General features: G+C 43.3%; 1 protein-coding gene across 2 annotated transcripts in view; it reads right to left on the reverse strand.

Annotated features, from left to right (window-relative positions):
- Positions 1–22,192, reverse strand: part of Lrig1 (leucine rich repeats and immunoglobulin like domains 1) — a 72,122-nt gene extending 49,930 nt beyond the window's left edge. For both annotated transcript variants that reach the window (XM_033757116.1, XM_033757115.1), the window contains exons 1-2: positions 22,121–22,192; positions 12,625–12,699 (exon numbers count right to left, since the gene is read on the reverse strand). The gene's annotated coding sequence lies outside the window, so the exon portion shown is untranslated. The remainder of the gene's footprint in view (positions 1–12,624; positions 12,700–22,120) is intronic.
- Between the last annotated feature and the right edge of the window lie 419 nt (positions 22,193–22,611).

The raw sequence follows: 22,611 nt of genomic DNA on the forward strand, positions 1-22,611 counted from the left end.
ATATGTATATATATATACATACATATATACACATCCTCCACCACCAGCTGCAGAGACTTTCATTGCTGGTTGACATAGGAAAGGTATTAATAAGCACACCAACAAAGATAACTCACTCTGCTTCATTCTGCATTAGCTAAACTTGTTAGACCCCAATACCTTTCCTTCATGAACCAAGCAGCTCAATTTACGAGGGAAACAGCACACTTCAATCTTTCATTAGAGGTCTCATGGTAGCCAAAGACACACAAGGCAGGGATAGAAGGGCCTGGTACCAGCTTACAGATGAACCCACATGTGACAGGTCCACTCAGACGATCTCTGGGGAGTTCCTGATCCAGGTAAAAGTAACATTTGAGAATCTACATTTAGACAACAGAAGCAGCACTTGTCCCTGCTCAGGGTAGGGCAAGGGGTAAATTTTTCAGGTCAGCCAAAGAAAACGAATTTATCAGAGCTGTGATGGAATTATCTTAGGAAGAGTTGCTCCATTACAGCTGCTTAAAATGTGCATTAGGATATTAAAAGTTCTAATGCATCTTATAACAAAGAAAGGTGCGGGCCTTTAACTCTGAATGTTCTGAACTTTTCAACTGCAGAACATTCTTTTCCTCCTCAAGGCACCTACTGATATCTCTAATTCCAAATTCTCCCTAATGTAATTTTTGATTCAAACTGCTCTGCCTCCTCCATTTTCCCTTAGGCTTGGAAGGAATAAGGGTAGTGTCTTCTAGTGTGGACTGGACATCTAGAAGGAACTGCAGCAATTTTCCATCCATACGTCAGGAAAAGGCTTTCTCCTAACCATTTGCTGGTACTTGAACAGGTGAGCAAAGACCTTTCTCAGACACACCTGTGCCAAGGTAAGGGCATTTCTTATTTAAGCAAACTGAGGCTTGAGAAGCTGCTGCCAGAAAGCAGCAGAAAGGATTCATAGGCAGACACTGGAACCCCCAGGATGTACCACTACTCCCCTTTCTGCCACTGGGCCTCCCAGTGGCGGTGCAACTACTACTACTCCTTCTTCCCCTTTGCCCTGCCCAGCTGTCCAATAAACCAAGGAAAGCAAGTTCTACCTCTTGGCTGAAAAGAGCTCTGCTCTCCAGGTCTCCACAACAAACTATTCTGTACTGACCTGTCCTAAGCTGGTCCCTTCAATATCGCAATAAATGCCAAAAATTCATCAATACTGTTCCGTGTTTTACAACTCCTCAACCCTTCTGAGGCCACTGAGACAGAAACACGATGAACCTTGACCTATCCAGGAGGGTGAGCTGATGTCCACAATGCAGAGCAATACCTTTGTGCTGAATCCGTTTCCTTGGACCAGGGCCCAGAGCTGGCTTCCAAGGAACAGGGGAGTAAAGACAGGCACAGACACCTGCCTGGAACCATGCAATTGCAGAGAATCACCCCAGCAGAGTTTGTGTTAACACATATTGAAGAATACAAAAGAGAAAAGCCAAGCCAGCCTGGTCTACAAAAAAAAAGCAGGTGGTGAAAGTTATGGCTGTTGGCAATGCCATGGTCAAGGGCCCAGGAAAGACTGTACCCCCAGCCCACAGTGACCACCTTGATTTTGCAACAAGCCAGCACTCATTCTTACATGACCCAAACAAGGCAGAGAAGAAAAAAAAAAAAGCCAATACTTTACTGTACATCCTGATAACCAGTTCTTTACTTATACAAAACAGAGTTGATTTGGAGAATAAGTCACATTCTAAAGGTCCATGGGGAAATTTTCTCTCATTTCCAAAATTCTAGTTAGTCTCTGTGACTTCTGTAAGCATGCAGTCCCAAGAGCCCTCAGAGAATCCCATTATGCAATGATCCAAAACTCATGTTTTGTTTTGTTATAGATTAGTTATAGTTTTGCTATACTGCAAATAGCTTTTGGTGAGTGAAGGATCCAAATGCGCTGCTTTTGGATAAATATAAAAGAAAAAATATTATAAAAGTTATAAATATTTTCCCTGTTGTCTTATTATAAAATGCTCTTTTCGTCATCATAATGGGCCTTGCTATGGGTGGGATGCAAATCAGAGTTAAGTGGGCTACCTCTGGGATGGGAAGGAGTGACCCACATAGGGCTGAGTCCACAGGTCCACTCTGTGATCATCAAATGACGGGGTCGGGTCTGTTCACACCACACACCCTTCAACACCACAAAAGTCAGTCCCTAGTCATTTCAAGAGGTAAGTACAGACGCCCCAGAATCCTAAGTGCTAACTAAATTGAAGAACAACCTCAGTGTTTACATACACTTCTACCAGGTGAAAAAAGGGGGGAAGTATTTAAAATGAAAGGAGAGAAAACAGAAGAGGAACAATAGCTTTCATCTGCAATTACCCAGCTTATAGTTTATTTAAAACTTTTAGCTGCACACTAAGATGACCTGGAAATGTTAAAAAATAAGTAAACTACAAGCTCCAATTTCTGGACTCAATGCTGCTCCTGCCCCTCACAGACCTACCAGCCGAAGTCTGACTTAATTACTCTGGATTTTAAAGTTCCTTGGGTCATTCTGTCATGCAGCCAAGATGAAAGGCACTGCATAAACACTAGCTTAGACACTTTTGCTGCTCTCTGTACCTGCCTACTTCAGGTAGAAGACCAGGCAACAAGGAAAGAGAAGGGAACATCAACTCTAGTGCTCTAAGCTATAGCTCCTATAAAAAGAATGAATATATAAGAAAGCTAAGCACCTAGGCACACACGCAGAAATTTTTGTATGAACTTCATCTGGTTCACAAGGGTAATATTTTCAAGTAAGATCCACTTTTAGAATGCATAGATAGACTCTATCCCTGACTTGATACCAGGCCTCTTGGTTCAGGGAAGAACACCCCAAAAACTTTCCATAGCAGAGCTCAACAGCAGGCCCATCTGCCCCACACCTAAGTTCAATGTACAACTGTCAGGCTCATGAGCTGTCCCACACCTGATGCACATTCACTGTATCTCAGACATGGTACTGAGGACATGTGTGGTCTAGTTAATCCTAACAAACATCATTTTATAAAAAATGCCAAGGCCTGAGAACCTGCCCAGGTGGATGAGGGCAGGACAGAAGGGGGACTCCAAACCCAATTCCCAGACACAGCCCTCTCTGGCCACCATGCCCCTCTGAAACCCGCAGGACACAAGAGTCAGTGTAAGGTGGAGATCTAGCTTTACCTGTCTTTATCCTAGAGCTAGGTGGGGAAGGAGCCTAGGTATCTGCAAACTAATTTCCCAGCAGGCCCTCCCACATTCAAACACTCCTTAGCTCCCCAGACAATGCCTAGACTTAGCTGAGCAGAAGCGAGGGGCCCTGAAGTGCACACTGGAGCACAGCAGCCTGCAGCCTTCACAACACATTTCTATCTCCCCACTGGAGGAGCTGGGAAGAGAAAACCACAACCTGGCACCTCTACCTCGGCTGTTTGGGTCTGAAAGATGTCCAGGAAATGAGGACGCTGCAGAGGAATCTGCCTTCAAGTGATGTCTTTGAGGGCAGGTCACCACTATCTGCAAATCTGCTGGCATAATGGAACAAGTTTGGGCTCTGCTGAAACCTGACAACAAGATTTCCTCTGTACATTTAACTGATGGCTGATCATAACTAGCTTGGAATGATCGACTTCTGTGTGACTCGGGGGTAGGGGATGGCCAGTGTCAGTCTGATCTGCAAGGCTGCCCAAAGTAAGCTCATCTGGGGCCAAAAAGAGACTTGTAAAGCAAGGGCACTTTTGGAGGATGTTTGCTTGCTTTTTCTAGGCAGAAGCCTCTCACACCCCAGAGCAGCACCTAAACCTTCAGGCTATGACCCTGAAGTATCTCATGCCTAAGACAACCTGATAATGTCACCACTGGCCAAGACAAAACCTTCCCAGGTTCCTAGAACCCCTACCTACAGTGAGCACAAGCTCCAGAGGGAGAGGAATGAGATCATGTCCCACTTTTGCCATTTCCTAGCCCTGGAACCTCAGGGAACTTATTGCATTCTCTGTACTTCGCATCTCTCACAAGACTGCAGAACTAATACAGTAAGAAAAGGCCCAGGAAAGCACACAGAGTAATGCTTGTCATTGTCAATGGTCCTCGTCAGCTATCACATTAGTACTGCATCTCACCATGAGATTGTCAACACTGATCATTTCTGCACTACAGAAATGGCCTCTTTGTACAGCTCGATATACTAAGTAAACTATCCTATCTTTACAAGCACTTGCCTTTGCACAAAATGAATCTAGCGTTTCCTCTGTACTGCCCAACAATGACAGACCTCCCGAAAGAAAGACCCAGCCTAAATGCAAACACATTTCTTCCACTTGGGCTGTAAAAGCTGAAAATGGCTCCCAGGTGTGAACAGACACAATAGGCCCTGCCTTCTTTCCAAGGTCACTACACAGGTCAAAGTCAAGCCAGCCATTTTCGGATTAGGTGCACATGTACATGAGGCTTCCCCAGCGGTAACTGGATTACAGAAGCCACCTGCAGGAAGTAGGGAGGGGGAGGAGGAGTGGGGAACGGCCCGGTTAGAACAGACTGCTGATATGGGTAGGAGCCAGGCATTTTCATACGGGAGATTGCACAACGACAGCAGCTCTGTTTCCCAGCTCCACTTCACAGAGCCCTGGAGGGTTTTCAGCACCCACCAGTGGAAGGAGAGATACTTCCCCTCTAAGCCTATCCACAGTCTCCCCAGCACTGGAGATCCTGGACTGTATTTAAAGCTTACACAGTCGTCATGAAAAATGAGAGAGGGTGAGGGAGGCGAAGCACCCAACAAAAGAACTCTCAGCCACAGAATTCAAGCTACGGAGTTCCCAAAACAGGCAGTGACCTCCAAGACCATATTCCAGTTCCATGGCTGTCCCTCTCCTTGGTCCTCCAGCCCTGCAGCTGTGTCTCCCTTCGTCTCTCAGCAAATAATTTGCAGATGTCCTTCTCATCTGGCTGGCTAACTACCCCCACTCTCAAAGAAAGGGGATGGGAAGGAAGAGGAAGAGAAGGAAAACGCCAAGTCAGGACTGTGTGTACAATCTGGCAGGCTCAGAGGAGGCCAAGGGCTCCTTCCCAGTGAAAGGCGAACTCTGACAGGGCAAAAGGACATCTGGGCTATAGAATCCCTGGGAAGTTTCCGGTACGGGGAGCTGCTTTCTTTGTAAAATGGGTATTTAATTTTCTATTTTGGGCCTCACTGGTGGTATTGGATGAGGCTGCAGTTCCAAGAACCAGAGGTCCTGCTCTAGTTTCCAACAGAAGCTTGCTGGCCTTTATGGCAGCCTGCCTGTGGACAAAGGAAAGGCAGAGTGGGCAAACTGGCCCCCAAATGGAGTTAGGCCTGTCCTTTTAGTATTCCTCTGAATACTTTAAGTTCTCAATGCGCTGGCTAACATTTAGGGTGCTCCATCCAGTGCCTATAAATTATGCCCACTTGAGGGGAAAGGGAAAAAAAAAGGAAATTGTAGAACAAGAAAGAAGCCTCAGCTGCAATCTATTTCACTGAAGAACCTTCCTGGACACGCACACCAGTGTGACACAACGTCAGTGGATGGCACACAGCCCTTGCGTGTCAGCTGCCTACTCACCTGTCCTTCTCTGCAGCCTCACGGAGTCTCATGAGACCTGGCCTGATTCTTCTTATGGGCTGCCTGAGGACATACGTTGGCACCCTTTCAGCAAGCCTAGCAGGCTTCTTTTGTTTTCTGTACCTCTCTTTTGCCTGACAATCAGGATTACAGCTTCCCAATGGCAGAGATAAAACGGGAAGAGAGTAGCAGGTCATACACACTTGGGCTGGGAAAAGCAAGCAGGTGGAACCACCTGATTTTGATTCCCTCATTAAGGCAAAGGAGAACTGCCCACCCACCTCACATGGCAGGGGTGGGGGTGATTTAAAGGAATGGGAATAACTTTTAACTGGTACTGGAATAAAGGAGCACTCTATTCAAGACTTAGACAAGGACAAAGACTTATCAGATAGTGGTGACTCATAATCAGCAGGAAGGTAAGAGGTGTTAAACTGACTCTGCCCTGGAACACAGACTGTAAGTGGAGCCCATATAATGGGAGATAAAGCACAGGTCTCCTGCCAGTTAGGCAGTTCATGGGACTCTGTTTCTGCTGGAACTGGTAAAGGTCTTCTGGGAACCTAAAGTGGTCACCAATAAACAGCAAACTAAGCAGAAACAAACGTATAACAGCTGTGGGCTTCAAGCCCTGATCTGCAGCCAGCTCTTATTCTGGCCATGGTACTTGTGCTCAGTGGCCCCTGCCCTAGAACTCTCCCCAGAAGTGACTGCTTTACCAAGGCTTTGGAGCTCTCTGTTCGCAGATAGATGCCTGTCACCATATTAGAAATTGTCTACAGCTTACTGTCTCCTGAAGCCCAAGTAGCATGGCAAAAACACCCAGACTCCTCTTCAACCCACAGAAGCCCAGGCAGGGGTCCTCAGGGCCAGTTCTGAGACCAAGAGCAGCAGCATCACATGAGAATGCAGGAGCAAAGCAAACACTCTGGTCCCAGTCAGAACGGGGACTAGGCCTTCAGGGGATCTGTCCACAGAGATGAATGCTCTTGTCTGACCTCGAGTCTGCCCTCTGCCCTCGAAGAGGAAGCCGTGACTTCCCTAAAGAATGAGAAAGAGGTTTTATCCAAAGAATCATATCTACACAATCTAGGCAGAGAGGGCAGAAAACGAGTATGTCTTTGAAGACTCAGAGGGACAGTACAAGCCGGGGATTTAGCTCAGTGGCACTGCACCTGCCTTGCAAGCACAAGGTCCTGAGTTCAATCCTCAGTACTGGGGGAAAAAAAGAGAGAGAGACAGTAAATCGCTAGTACTCCCATTTTATACATTTTATTCTGTTGTACTGCTAACGATAGCCCTATCCTCCCTCTACTGTGTAGGAAACAAAAGCCCCCCTTTTTTGACTGCACAAGGAATGAAAGACATTCATTTAAACTTGGACTGGGACTTCTGAAAACCCACTTTGCCTACTGTTTCTTTGTAAAGTGGCTGGAGTCACTACTAATTCCATTACTCTGATGAGAGTGTGTTTTGCTGCCAAAACAAATACAATGCCAATGACCAGTAAGGTTCACTCTTACACTGACACCAAATAGACTAACCTTCCTTTAACAGTGAGGCTAATCCAGGTTCCCATGTGGAGGAAGACGGCTCTGTATTTTCTAATCCTCTTGACTAATCCTCTCTTAACCTGACAGCTGATAGAGGAAGGAGGGAGGAAGAGCAGCTCCATCCATCTCACTGTGCACTTAACTGATGACACCTACAGGCTCTACTACGCACATACACACAAAGAACACCATCACCTGAGATGACCATTCAGCATCTAAAGACAACACAACTGTATTTCCAAGGATAATTTCCACATCCAAAAGAAAATGTTCTTGTTCTTTATTCCATCTACAAATGCTGGCCACCTTTCAGGGGACACAATATGCAGGAAGTTGGACAGCTAAATGAAGAGAAAGGCACGAGGCCTCAGAGACAGAGAATAAATGCACACATGTGCACACAGTTTTAGGAATGCCAGCAACAATTTACCACGCGGTATAATTTCACTTGTGCTTCAAGCCCAATTATCATTGGCCTCAGTTCATGTCTTGAAGCCAAGCCTCATTTTCTGAAGCTGAATTCTAAGTCTCTTTCTCCCTTGCCTCTAGGCCAGGCCTCTGAGGGTTCTATTACTCTGCCCAGCCTTGCATGGCCGATCACAGCTTCCTCCCTCCAAGGCTTGCTCTTTAATTACGTCTTCATGTGAATTGATCTTGGCACTAACAAGCCTGTAAAGAAGATTGATTTCCTCCCTCTTTTTTCTACAGGGTGTGCTAGATATTCTGAGTTAAGTATTCCTATTGATTTTACTTCACCAGCAGATCTAGCGAAGGAGAGGGGCTCAGGCCATGCTGCCTCAGATAGATGCCTCCAACTCCAGGTTCCTTTGCTCCGAGCAGGGTCACAGACAGGACACCATGATGCTTTCCTTCCAGGTTTTATTCTCCAGAAGTTACAACAAAGGGATATTCCATCCTTTTTATTTAATCAGTTTTTCTTGAGCCAAGAGGTCACAGCAAAATAGAACAAGTAGCTAAAACCTTACCAGGTATTTTTTATTTCAACTATATTCATATTTTAAATCTTCCAGATACATTTGCTAACATAAGAGAAAAAGACTTTCAAAGGAAGGACGGGACACAGTGAGTGAGGAAGGGAAGGACAGAAGGAAAGTTTTCAAATAAGCAGGTGCCAGAGGCTGGCTAAAGTAACTGCTAAAGAGGACAGGGTTTCACTTCGGGTGATGAAAACGATCTGGAGTGGGAGAGCAGTGATGGCTTTACAACTCTGAGAATGAACTAAAAGGAGCGGAACCACATGCTTCAAAATGTAAATTTATGTTACGTTAATTTTATCTCAATAAAAAACTGTTCTCCAAAGATTTTGTCCATGAGTAGAAATATTTCTTTGTGTTTTCAAACACAACATAAGGCTAAGAAATTGTAATAGCAATTTTACAAAGTTACAACTAATTGTGTGCAACGAGTTTTGATGTAGATCTCTCACCCGATGTAGACACAGATTGGGGAGAACAAAGGACACTCCCTCCGCAGTGAAACAATGAGGTCCCAGGTGTACCTCCACCTGGAAGAGAGTTGTGGTGATACAGCTTGGGCCACGTAGGAAGTAAGCTACAGCCTCTGTGTGGGAGACAGAGCCAACACCGATTTTCTAGGAAGCTTTACTCTCAGGACTCAAAAACTAAAACATTTCCATTGCAACCAATCTCAATGACACAAGTGCAGCAACACCACAGGCAAAGCGGAAATTTTTCTTCAACAGAAATGTCATTTATGCATCAGACAGAATTACTATTGCTGTGGGAATCATAACTGGAGTTTCCTGGACTTCAGATTTTTTAAAATCTCAGATGTACAAATCTACTGGCAGATTCAGCTGCCATTTAACAAAAAGCTATTTCTTTTCCTGAGAACTATTTTTATGAAATTAGCTCCCTCACTCCAACCCAATCCTAGTAAAAGCATTCCTTGAGGTTTATGCTTAACTCTTCTTAAGCACAAATGGCTTCAGAATTAGCCTCAGAATGCGATGCAAATAAATCTGTCCTTTGACAAATACTTTAATTGAATTAGATCCCTTTAGTCAGAAAGTATTAACCAATAGAAACTGTGCTTCATGACTCCAGTTCCCAAAACCTGAAAGTCTCTTTTGAAGCCCTGACATTAAAGCTAATAACAAAACAAAACCTGTTCCCATGTGTGACATTCAGCAAAGGGGGTAACCGGTGCCTGGGAACTAAGGGCACTCCTGCTCAAGAGAGGAAAAGCTCATTTCCAAAGGCCAGGTGAAGAATTACAGGCATCTGAACTGAGAATCACAAACTGCCACTTCTCAAAAACTACAAACCACCAACAGTGGTCACTGGAACATAGGGGTAAGTATGGCTTTTGTGACATTATTGCCTCTACTCTCAATTTCTTGGTCACAGAAAGGCTATGAAAACTGTGAGGATCCTTTTACCATTTGTTTCAATTCATTCAACAAAAACAAGACAAAACAAAACAAGTAACTAGTCCCTGGTCTCATATACTTGTCAGAGAGGATATACACCTGGTCCCCACTATTCCCTGATGCATCTGCCTGCAAACATGTCTCAAGAAAGTTGTCCCGGCTCCTGTAACTCACATGGCCTCAGCAGATACCTGTTGTATTTCCTCCATACATTTTGGTTATTTTTCTGATCCTCTACCTGCTCAAAAAGGGAAATAAGAACTTGCGGGGGGTGTAGCCAGGTATGGTGGCACATGAGTGTAAGACAAGAGGGTCACTGCAAGTGCGAGGCCAGCCTCAGCTACATAGTGAGTTCAAAGCCAGCCTGAACTGTGTACAGTGAGACCCTGTCTCAAAAAAAGAGAGAACTGGGGAGCACTAGAGAGTCTATTTAACCTATATATATTTTCAAGCACTGTGTTAGTGTTTTCACATCACCTGGGCCACAACTGCAAGGGCACAGAAGGTACCTGCTAAATATTTGCAGATCTTTTACTTCCAAAGTCCTGAAAAGCAAAAGACACATAAGGAAAAGTATGCTCTTCAAAATTTGAAGTGCAAAGTGCAACTGCCATGTGAGTGGAGATTCTGAGGCCTCTACCTTTCTTCAGGCAGGATAAGAGAGGTTTTGGCTGTAAAGTGGTGTCCATTCACTGCCTGCTGTTATTTTCTCCCTTGTCCTTTGCATTGCCCACATGAGAAATACAGAAAGGCATCCAAGAGGACAATAAAATTATCTATAATCTTGCTGCCAAACATCACAATGCTAAAGTAACTTTCTGTGGGCACTAAATTTAAGTATTCAGTCTAAGAACCGGGATAAAGACCCTTTAGAACTGTAGTTTCGGGGAAACAACTGAGCAAGTCAGATGGAGATCAACTGCAGGCCAAGGAGGTGGCTGCCCAATGCTAACCTGCATTTTCCAAATGAACCAAAACAGGGAGGGATTTTTTTTCTTCTTCTTCTTTTGCTTTACATATTTCAGTGCTGTCTAATGGAATAGCAGGAACAAGGCCAAATAGCCCCACTGCTCCTGGCACTGGGGCCAAGGAACAGTAATGTATTTTTAGTTAGAAGAGCAAGGGACAATTCAGAGCGCCACGGGCCCAGCGCCCTCTTGCCTCAGGCTCATGGTGGCTCAGTAACCTACCATGCTGCTGCACCAAGTTGAGGTTGTAGAGAAGTCACGCAGGGCACTTGTATCCAGTCTCATTCCACCTCACTGTTTTGCAACTCAGAAGACCCTTAGAGAGCCGCACTTTCTTTCCTGGCAACACAAAGCATTTTCTGTGGGAGGTCTAAGAGGAACAAAACCAGCCCCTCACACTGTAAAGACTGGGTGATGCGAAGGACCTTGTTAAATGTAGCTCCTGATGAATGTGGCCTGCGATTCTGAATTTTTCACACTGCTGGTCCAAAACTTGGGGTTTCAGCAACCAGGAGTCACAAGCACCTTCGAGTGCTCTGCTTTATGGACACACAAAGGATTAGCATATCCTTACATAAGGATATGTGAGTCTTACATAAGCCTAGCTCATTTAATTTAGGCAGCAATTAAACACCTTCTGGATGCTCCACACACAGGCCAAGTGGATCCCAAAAAACAAACCTTTGCCTCTCCACCAAAGGCCACAGCTTTCATGCCAGCACTTTCCAGGAATCAGGACTGACTCGCAAACCCTGTAGCCCTAAAGGTGAGATCTCACCAAGGCCCAAGGAGGTAGGCAACAATTAATCACCAAGAAGCAGGAGCAGTCACCACATATCAAACACTCAGCAGAGGTCCACACAATATCAAGAGCTTTGAGCACATTCTCTCTCCCCTGGAGCCCTGGCCTCATTCTCCCCATGTATAAAACGGGTCAGAACACATCTCAGAAACAAGATTAAGTCATCTGTCCTGCAAACAATGAAACGCAACTCTAATTTCCAGGCTCTCTTACAGCCTCACCAGGCCTTGAAATGGGTTAAGTGTGAAAACATGATTGACTAGGCCACAGCACCAGCAAACACAGGGACAGAGCCAGCCCAACTCCAAGACTGGCAAGCGACACTGGCAATCTTAATGATAGCTCCTTTCCACCAAATCCTTCTATTCAGACTGCTGAGGCCCGGTGCTGAGAAAAGATGTGTGCAGGTGAGCAACTACTAAACCAGCAAAATGAAAATAAAGTAAAAATATGCAGGGCTGGGGTGGAGACAGGAAATTCAGTGGGAAGAGGGACGTGCTGTGCTGGGGAAGCTGCCAATAGAATCTTGTAGAGAGCGCTGCTGGGCTCAGACCTGGGACATCTGGAAAGACCTCTGGCTGAGCCTGAAGCCAACAAATACTTCTACCTTGTGACTGCAGAAGTGGGACAAGGGCAGGTGCCTAATCTCTAGGGAAAGCTGGGGGCACTTGGAATGGAACCCAGAGACTTCACAATGAGCTATACCCTCAGCTCTTCTTATTTTAAGATATGGTCTAAGTCACCCAGGCTGGGCTAGAACTTTTTTTGCCTCCTCTTCCAAGAGTGCAGGGATCACAGGCATCTGCATCACACCCAGCTTGGGAAAGGTTTTTGACAAAGGAAACAATAATACCCCATGGCTTCCCCTCTATAACGTTATAGGAATACACTGGTTTTGTTTCATCCAACACTTGAGTACAACAATTATTTCACCACTTTCATGTTGACTTCAGAGGTCTAGGGGGTACTTCATATTTTTACAAATATAAAAGGAAACTGAGTCACATTACCAAATTCAGCGGCACAATGTCGAGTTTCACATACCTTCATATATTCCAGTTTATTCTCCCAAGCTGCAGCTTAATTGCCAAGAGCAGGAAGTCTAGTTCTGTGCCCCTCCGGGCAGTTAAAAGACTTGTTTTTCCCCAAGTTAGAGAAAAGATAGAACTTCCAGCTTTTAATTCTAGAAACCCCCAACCAGCGAACAGGGCACCTGTCATGATTATTAGGCTACCTGATGAAAGGCTATTTTTGTTCTCCTGCTCTTACACCACAGCCCCTCAGAGCCCTGTGCCCACATGGTGCTACTCACAGGAAGAGGGAGACGACGTGCACTGAAGCAGTGCCCAGGGACGGTAACGCTGTCAACTCGTTGTTATTGAGGTACCTGTAACAACAAAGAGAGATGCATCATTCCAGAGCATTTAAATCAGTTTGGAATCACACACATATTTTTAAAAATAGAAAAACAGTGCTGAGTTAGTCACAGTGATATCCTCATGTTAGATAACTGATAAGAACATAAAAGTGTGTTTTTAAAGAGAGAAAAGTCGTGAGGGCACAAATTAAATTTTCACACCCACAAGAAAACAACTCAAAGAGAAAATGTGTCCTATCTCCTATGTGTGACTCATCAAGCCCAGAAATCAGAACTCACAGACAAGGAATAGTGGAAACAGACCAGGGGGCACAAGTCCAGGTCAAATGTGCCCCTAAGACCACCACCAGTGCTCCTGATGGGCAGAGGCAGTGAGGAAAGGATCTGGGGAGCAAAGACTGCCCCCTCTTGGTTGTTTCAGTGCTCTACCCTGGCCAAAGGGCAACTGGCACAAAAAAATCTGGAAACCACTTGCTCTCTTGTGTGGAGTTTTGAGGGGCTTGTGACATGTGGGGCCAATCAATTCAATGCCTTGTCTATGAAGAAACATGGGACTTGGACTCAGAGGCTCGTCCATTTGAGGTTCCAGCTTTCCTGGACTCGGATGAAGCCTCTGGATGGTCTTCCAGGAAAACAAATATATACACACACTTCTGCACAGACATTCTGAAAATCCTCTACAGACAAATTTCTCTCCAAACTCCCTTCCATTCAAACACTCTAAATTTGTATTTCCATAGTTAATATCACTTAATGGAAGGTAAAGCCCACAAACCAAAACACAGCTCGCCTGGCCTGCCCCCAGAGGCTGTGCAATCTGGTCTCCTTACATGGACATGTATTTCCAAATCTGGGAAGAGGATCCAAAATCAGACTTGCAATGTGAGCCCGGAGAGCCTTAAGAAAGCCAAAGTAGTGTTCAGGCTTTCTGCCGGGTGATGGGCTGGAAAGAAATTGTATTTGAGATGCAAAGTCAAAGGGTTAGAACTGCATTATCTTGTTTTCTATTTTTTAAAAGAGGTATATCCTCATTGAACATCTTGTTACTGTTTAAAGACAAGGCCACTGAAATGATAACTGCATTCAGACAAGTGTACAGCTAGCATTTGCCTGAACAGAGTACTCTGTAGTCTTCCATCTTTTAAAGAAATGAGTAAGAGAAAGAGAGAGGAAAAAAGAAACAGCCTAGAATTATCCCGTTTGCTTTCTTCAGTGCCAAAGCCAGTTAGGAATGAAGCTTGGCAATTACTGGGTTGTGGGACAGAGAGTGCCTGTTTCAAAAGCATCTCTCAGAGAGAAAGCAGATCCTTATCATGTGGCAAGTTCTTTCTCCACTTAAGGAGTCCTTGTTTGTGTGTTGAAAAAGGCAATTAATTACTTTAACAGTCTCTTATCTGACTACCCCCTAAATAGATTGTTTCTGCTTCACTTTTTATCTCTCCCAATCCTGCTGTGAACCCTTTGCCATAATGGTTCTCAAGTACTAAGAACCCTCCATCAGTCTTAATCTCAACCAATAAATTGCTGTAGTACCCTCAAGTATAGTCATTACCAGAAAAGGTCTTCAGGTTTTACCAGAGCAACTAAAACTAAGGTTAGGGCCTGCTGCCAATACAGCAGCCTGTGCAAGAACTCTTCTCATATTTATTCTAAAACACAGAGAATGGCCATAATAATAACAGCAGGAGGTAACTTATTAATGACTTAGTATGTGCCAGGCACAGCTCTAAGAGCTTTTCAGTATACAGTAAGTCCCCAACATACGAACATTCAAGCTGCAAACTTTCACAGATGTACTGTATAAGACTTACTTTGCCAGATAAAAAAAGAATCCAAACATTCTCTCGGAATGGAACTCATTTGTGAGTCAGGGACTTATTGTATCAACTCATCTTCAGACCCCTACAGGAGCAAGTCCCAGGACACAATGGAAGTACTTCTAAGATGGAAGTTTGTAAATACACACATAAAAATGACAGAGCAATCCCAAATAAGTAACCTTAATGATACATCTCAAGATCATTTCAAACTGAAACTAATAAAAGAAAAGAAATTATAAAGATCAGAGTGGAAATTAATGAAATAGAGGCTTTGAAAGGAAGGGAAGGGGACTTGAGGGTGAAGGAGACAAGTTGGGGAGGGAAAGGGGAAGTAAAAAGGATGAAGGTGTAATATGTACAAGTATCAATCTCCCCAAGAGGAAAATACTTTCTATGGACTGCAAACATACACAGTACTAACGAGAGTGGGGGAGGGGAGAGGGAGAAAGAAAGTAGCTGCTAGGAACATTTCTACAGCACCAATGAAGAAACCAACACCCTGACGTGTTAAATAATCTGATCCAGGTCCCTTGATGGTCAAGTTGCCATGGCTTAGGGAATGTAGCCCCAAAGTCTAGGTTCTTAACTACTACCCTCTATTTCATTGTAACTATAGCAAAACTTCTTATAGAATTTCATCACCACCACTTTGAGTTAGGTACCAGGGCCTACTACTCTTCCACTATTCTTCTCTACATTCTCTAAGTGGGTTTTAGAACTAGTGTAAAGCCACACCATCAAGGAGATACAGCCAAAAAATGAACAAAGTGTGAGTGCAAATCAGAGACGAGAACAAGTTAATAGGCTAACAGGCATGGGGCAAGGCCAGAAAGCTCATAATCCCTTAGGTAATGTTGTAGTTGTTTTTCTGCCTGCTTATGATTGGACTTAATTTTGAACCTAAAACAGAGTATGGGCTCCACAAGGGAAATTTGGCTGAGGAACCTGGTCTCAGGCCAGCCCTACTGTACATGTGACAAATTCCTCCACCTAATTTCACAGAAATAAGTGAACAGGGAAAAGGCGCATAACAACATTTCAAATCCTGACTGACTGCTGGAGGTGGAACGTGTAAGGAACAGTGGACAATAGCTAAAGATTAATGGGGCATTGTATGTTTCCACGAGCAGCCTCTGTCAGCAGGCTCAGTTAGGAATAGCAAGCTCTAATCCCAACCGGGCTGCCTGATTTATGAAGAGGACAGTTGTAGCCCAAAGAACAGGAGCTGCATGACTACCTATTTCTAGATCGTTTCTGCTTTAAAAGAACTGCTGAACCAATGCTAAGTCTCTACCACTGGCTTCCTCGTTCACACTCTACCCTGTTGAAAAGAGAATGTGATCCTCAGAAGGCAGTAGAGGCCAAACTCACTCCAATGCTTGAAAAGCTTCTTGCCAGACTGAAAAGAGACTGGTCAAAAATAGCACAGCTGTAGCACCGAGGGAAAAGGCTACTCGGGATGTTTAGCACTCTGCATGAATACGGCAACTTCAGGGATTAAAGATAGGGTCTGATGAAATCTTTCACTGTTTACACTTACGCAGTTCCTCATGCCCTCGATCTACTCCCCCAACACCCTCCAATGTTTATTTCAATCCAAGGTCCTAAAAATCTCTCTGAAATGTCTGGCTTCTATAAACCTTTTCCTGATGATTCAAGACCAAGAAGTGACTGGGACATATCAGAGAGCACACCATGGCCCTAAGTCAAAGGAGGTCTAAGTAAGGTCAGTGGGGCCGTATGGATTCCCTGACCCCATCGCAGAACCTAAAGACGGGACACCTTTCCCCCTCAATACTCAAGGTCAGCTGAGATCTTCTGGTCCCTCTGCGTTTTTTCAAAACTTCCATCTACTTGGCTTGGTTTAAGGAAGTGTTAAATGTTTAAAAGGATATTTCATTATTTACTGTCTTAATCAAATTCGGCTTTAACAAATGATTTAAAACTCACCTAAGAAACAATTTTTCTTGCTCTATTTATTTACAGACCAGCTGATACAGACACACATTTCAAAAAAGAATACAAGGAGTATACAGTAAAAAAATTAGGCTTCCTCCCACTTCAGTCCCCTGGCCTGCCTGCCCCTTAGAGGAAGCTCCTGGTGCCAGCTATGACAGATGAGCATTTGTTTTTGTTTGACACAATGCTTGGCGGTTATAGACTGCTCTGTGCTGCTTTCCCTTAGTAGTGCATCTTGAACAAGTCTTTTAACTAGCTACAGAGTTGTCCTCTGAAGGTATGAATGGTAAGAAAGAACCATTCTATTTATCAATTCTTTTAACCACTCCACTATTGGTATACAAAATGAATCTTTTTTATTGCTTCCAAATACAGAACTGCAATTAATAAAACTCAAAAAGGAGCAGAAAGTTGGAACTTTGGTTTACTTTGATTCTTAATAAGAAGAAAGCTATCAGTAGTAGGAACACAAGTTCTGGAGTGACATCCACTTGTTAACTGATTTTTAGTTTAGTTACTGGAGAATAATACATATCACGTAATTGCTTTGCTAAGACTTTTGGTAATATAATTTTTATACTAGATGGCCAAATAAAATTTTAGTATAATGTTATATATTCCTTTCACAGTGTTCATGGGATTTGGCTCCAGGATCCCCTACTGATAACCCAAAGCTGCTCAAGGTCCTTACAGAAAAATAAACCCATGTATACCTTCCTGTGTACCTGAAACCATCTCTAGATTATTTAAATACCAAATACTATGCAAATCAATGCTACACTGTATCACTCAGAGAATAAGGTAAGAAAAACAAATATGCACCTGTTCATTACAGATGAAATATTTTCAATTACTTTCAATCTGATTTGGTTGAATCCATGGATGCTAACTAAATTCATGGATATGGAAAGCTGACTGAAGGTATTTTAAATTAACTTTGGTATACAATAATCAGGGTGAACACTGGCTATGTGTCAGCCTACCACAAGCCTGGATGCATGCCACCTTCTTCGGGAAGACACAAGTGATCATTCCACTTCCCAAGAAGAAGCTGAGGCACAGTTACAGAGCAGCAGAGCAGGAACTCTGGGCAGAGGTTATAGTTTGGATTTTTAAATCAAACAGACCAGGGCCAGGGATTTAGCTCAGTGGTTCCACCACCTGCCTCACAAGCACAAGGAGCTGAGTTAGATCCCTGGTACAAAACATAAACAAACAAACAAATAAGCCTTATTCTTTAGCCCTAATCTCACCTTTTACCAAATGAACTTCAGCATGCCAATAAATTCTGCTGTGTTTTAGATTTCTCTTTCAAAAAATGTAGATAAGAGACACACCAGCTTCATAAAGTTTTGGAGGGATACAACTGAAATGATTAAACCTGATTTTAGGACAGGGGCAGATACATGAGAAACCTAAGGCTCCAAACAATACCTCTCATTATTTCACCATTATTACTACCACACACACATACACACGGGTGGGGCATCCACAACGACCCATTGGCAGAGCACCGCCACTGCTTTCAGAACACTTTAGGTCAGTGGCCTGGCAAGTGCACATAGCACCCACAGCAAAGCACGCATGGGCCAGGCAGCAGTAATATGATCCTTGTACCGGTTTTACAGAGGACTGTATAAATAGCCCTCTTATTATAGATGAGCCCTGGTGACCAGGACCCTGGGTGGAGGCCCTCCCTGGTGGGCTTTCCTCAGGGCTCTGGGCAGTGGAGACCATGTGGCTTAGAAGCAGCTGCACAAGTGTCCCCATGTCCCCCAGAGGCCTCCAAAGGGCTCACCTTCCTTTTTAACCAGTCCACAATATTTTGTGGTTCTTGGGCCTCCAAAATTAAACCACTGCTAAGCCACCGCAGTATCCTCTGCCAGCCTGGAGCTCTGCAGACTACAGGATTTGGAGAACTGGCTGCTCCTGGGAAACACTTGGGTCCAGTTAATTCTGAAGTAATAGTGTCCACTATTTTTTCCCTTTTTTTTCATGGCCTTCCACACCTACTCACCACTCACTCCTGATACCTACCTGTCTGTCTCCAGGATGTCTGAGAATTCACTTAAGGAAAGGAAAGCCCCTGAATTTCTATCACTGAGAAGTTCTGCTGCTATGGACACCAATAATTCACCTTATCATCAGCAGGACAAAGAGTGTGATATTGGCGCAGGAGGCATTCACAGGGGTAAGAAGTTCAACCTATCTGTCCTCAAGGACATTTCTGCACCAAACACATGGCGCCCAGGGGATACACAGTCCCAAAAGCAGCAAAAGAGAAGGAAATAATATCCACTGAGCCTTTCCCACGGCCAAGGCCCTGTGCATCATTTTCAATTACTAACCCCAACAATATTGATAATGTCTTATTACACCAATGTCACAGAAGAGGGAAAGGAAATATTGAGAAGCTAAGTCACTTGCCCAGGGACATGAACCCAGAACCAGAACTCAAGTCCACTTCTGCCTGCTACCAAAATGAGCATTTTCCCCACTTTACTAAGCTGCATTCATAAGACACAATTTCTGCTCACACAATCAGGAAAGCAATGTTGCCATACAGCATGGGAGTTTGGGAACAGGCTCCATTGTACCACTTACCATCTATGGGATGTAAACCCTTAAGAAGCCTGTAGGAGAAGGAGACTAAATACTGGAGGTCAAGGGAACAAACCAAATGAAAATTGAAAGCCTAGCTATCTGAGCAAAAAACAAGTGGAACAAGGAAACTAAGAGAGCAATGCAGAAAATGATTTCCAGATCATCCACTGCATCCAGACTGGCAGGACAAAGGATACGTTAACATTAATATTTTTTTAAATATCAAAATGAGTAGAGGACCGGGGATTTAGCTCAGTGGTTCCACTGCCTGCCTTGTGAGCATAAGGTCCCGAGTTTGATCCCTGATACCAAAAAAATGAGTGGAAACAAAAATGCACGAAGAATAAAACATCAAAAGCTTATATCAAGACAAGATCAGCTACAATGCTATATCAAGCCATTCTAGAATCAGAGGAAAAAGGGAAAAATCAGTAATAATGACCCCGTCTTGAGTCAAAGGTTTTATATTTTGTTTATTACAAGATATTTTGCATTCATTTTGACTTTTTAAAAATATCATGCCCAAATATAATTATCTTGACCACAGAATTTTTGTTTCCCTCATAATTTGTTTCTGAATTGACTTTGTTCCACTTGATCATGCACCCCTAGCACCCACGACAGTATCTGCTACCGAGGAGGCAATCACATAAGCTTAAACTAAATCATGAATGATGCCAAAGGAAACACCCTCTTTTAAGTCTGGAGAATTCAAAAAGAAATTACTAAGCTCTGCAACCTACATAAAACAAGTATATTCTAACCCCAAGCCTCAAAGACAGCTTGGACCAAGGGAAAACACTGGTTCATTCCTTTCACAATGAAGTCATCCCCTTGGGTGATTATGACGGGATGAAGTGTGCTCCCCCAAATTCTTACGATGAAACTGAATCCTCCAGTATCTCAGACAGGGCCTTTAAAGAGGTGCTACATAAGGTCATAAGGATAGGCCCTAAGCCCACATGACCAGTATCTTCATAAGAGGAGGAAATAAGGACACATAAAGCAACACCAGATTCATGAACTCAGAGGAAAGCCACATGAGGATGCCGCAAGAGGCAGCCACCTGCAAGCCAAGAGAGGTCTCAAGAGAAATCAATCCTGTGAGTACCTGAATCTTGGACTTCTCACCTCAGACTGTGAGAAAGAAATTTCTACTGTCGAAGCCCCATTGTTTTTGAGGCCCCAGTAAACTAACACGATAACTCCCTTTAAACCCGCCCACCACTGGTTTACTGATCCTATGTGAAAATGACGGTCCCTTATGAACCAGATTCCTTTAGATCTGGAAGTCTTGATTTTTTTAATTAAACATACATGGTCATCAAAAATGCCCATTTGAGAAATCTGCAGGTGGGGGTAAGGAATACAGATACTTCTTCAAATTGTAGCAGCAGATGAAATTAAAATTTTAAGCCATCAATAATGGAATCAAATAACAACAATAACTTTTATCAACTGCTATAATAAAAATGTAAAAGAACTTGCCTAATAATCTCTAGTAAAAATACCTAATAACAGTGGCACTGGATGATTTATACAAATCCTTGTGTAGTATTCTTATATAAAAATAAAAATAGGTCACTTAAAATTTTTAATTTATATGAGAAATTATTTTAAAATGTAAGAGTAAGTAGGTAAGACTGATATAAAACCATAATGTAGAGTTCTAAAATTATGTGTATAGGTATATTTTTCATTACATATTCACAATGCTTAGGTGTAGATGATAATACTGGTGACTTTCATTAATCTTCAAACATTTCTCTATTTGCCAATTTTTCCACAGAATGTATGTATGTATGACTTGGATGAAACATCTTGTAAAGTCTCTATGGAGTAACATTCCTGGTAATACTAAATCCCTATCAAAAGCAGAATCACTTGCACTAAAAAGATTAAGGCCTACCTTTTTATTAAAAGATATTGCAGAAGGCAGCAAGCCTAGTGCTTACAGGAAATGATGCTGACTTTTAGAGGTGGAGAGGTACAGGTGAGCCTTTACTGTCCATTTTAGATGCTATGCCTTATTCCTGAGATACAGAAGGATGGGATGGCATCGTGTGCCACTGCCAATAGGGTGCCCCACTTCCCCGGAGGTAGTGAGAAAGTCCCAGTCCTGGTGTGTCACCCTAGCTCTTTTACCAGGCTTTCCACAAGGGAGGGGACTCTCCTATAAACCCACCCAGAAGCTGTGATTCTAGTAACTCTGTCCACTGGATTGTAACACATCCTTCATGGCTTCCTACTAAGAGAAGGCTGCATAGTGAAAGTAAATACAATGCCCACCTCTTACAAAGGGAGGATACTTTCTAAGACTCCCAATGGATACTTGAAAACACACACAGTGCCGAGCCCTATATATACTAGGTCTTCCCATACAGACTTATGATAAAGTTTAGTTTATAAACCAGGCATATTAAAAGATTAACAACAACTAATTATAAAATAAAACAATTATAATAACATGCTATTATAATAAAAATGATGTGAATGTAATCTGTCCTTCATTCAAAATAGTGTGCTGTACCTTCATTCTTTTACCTGTTCCCTTCCAGTGTATCTCTGACATATCCAAAGTACCAGTATCACTGCTCTTGTGCCCTGCGGTTATTAATAGTAAGATCCAGGTTATCTGAGTACTGTGATACGCCACGATAGTTCATCTGATGACTGAGGTGGCTATTAAGTGACTAAGAGGCAGGCAGCAGATACAGTGTGAATATGCTGGGCTAAGATGACTCATGACCCAGGCACAACGGTGCAAGACTTCATTGTACTACTCATAATTGTATAGTTTAAAACTTATGAATGGTTTCTTTCTGGGATTTTCCATTTAGCATCTTAAGACTGTGGTTCCCCAAAGTTTAACTGAAACTTGGGGACAATTATAATGCCCTTTGTCAGGCATGGTCCATGTGCAAATGTTCTTCCCACAGTTTAGCCTGCTTGTTTAGATGAGTGAGAATGCTGCAAAAGGAGAGGATTCTTCCCAGGAGCTCTCCATCTCCCCACCCCACAGCCCAGAAATTTGGAGAAGCACTCACACTTCCTGTAGATTTGGCAAGTCCTCAAAACCAGCAGGGTCAATCTCAGACAGTTTGTTGTAACTCAGATTCCTGGTAGAGGGACAGGGAAAACAAAACAAAAACAATCAATACTTGAGACCTGCACCCAAGATAAAGGATCTTGCCCCATCCCCATCCGGTCCTCTCCCTCATAATTTCCTATCTCATTCATTGTTCTAAGTAACATTACTGACCCTGAGATTTACAAATAGTATACGTCTCCTCTCCACTAGCATCCATAAGCAAGGCACTCAATCTAAGGCTGTGAAAATCCAAATCACCTAGGGTTGGTAAGCTCAAACAGATTTCAATTAGTATCATTTCACTACCTAGCAAGTCTAAAGAAATCTTAAGGGCAGTTAGTTATGCACATTAGAGTAACCTAGTCCAAATGGTGTACACCACCTCAAGTCCAAGGCTAGTCTTGGTGGCATTTTTTTATTAATGTGTTCCTAAAGCAGTAACATCAA

Source organism: Fukomys damarensis, unplaced genomic scaffold (genome assembly GCF_012274545.1).
Source record: "Fukomys damarensis isolate Sample0158 unplaced genomic scaffold, DMR_v1.0_HiC HiC_scaffold_28, whole genome shotgun sequence".
NCBI lineage: Eukaryota > Metazoa > Chordata > Mammalia > Rodentia > Bathyergidae > Fukomys > Fukomys damarensis.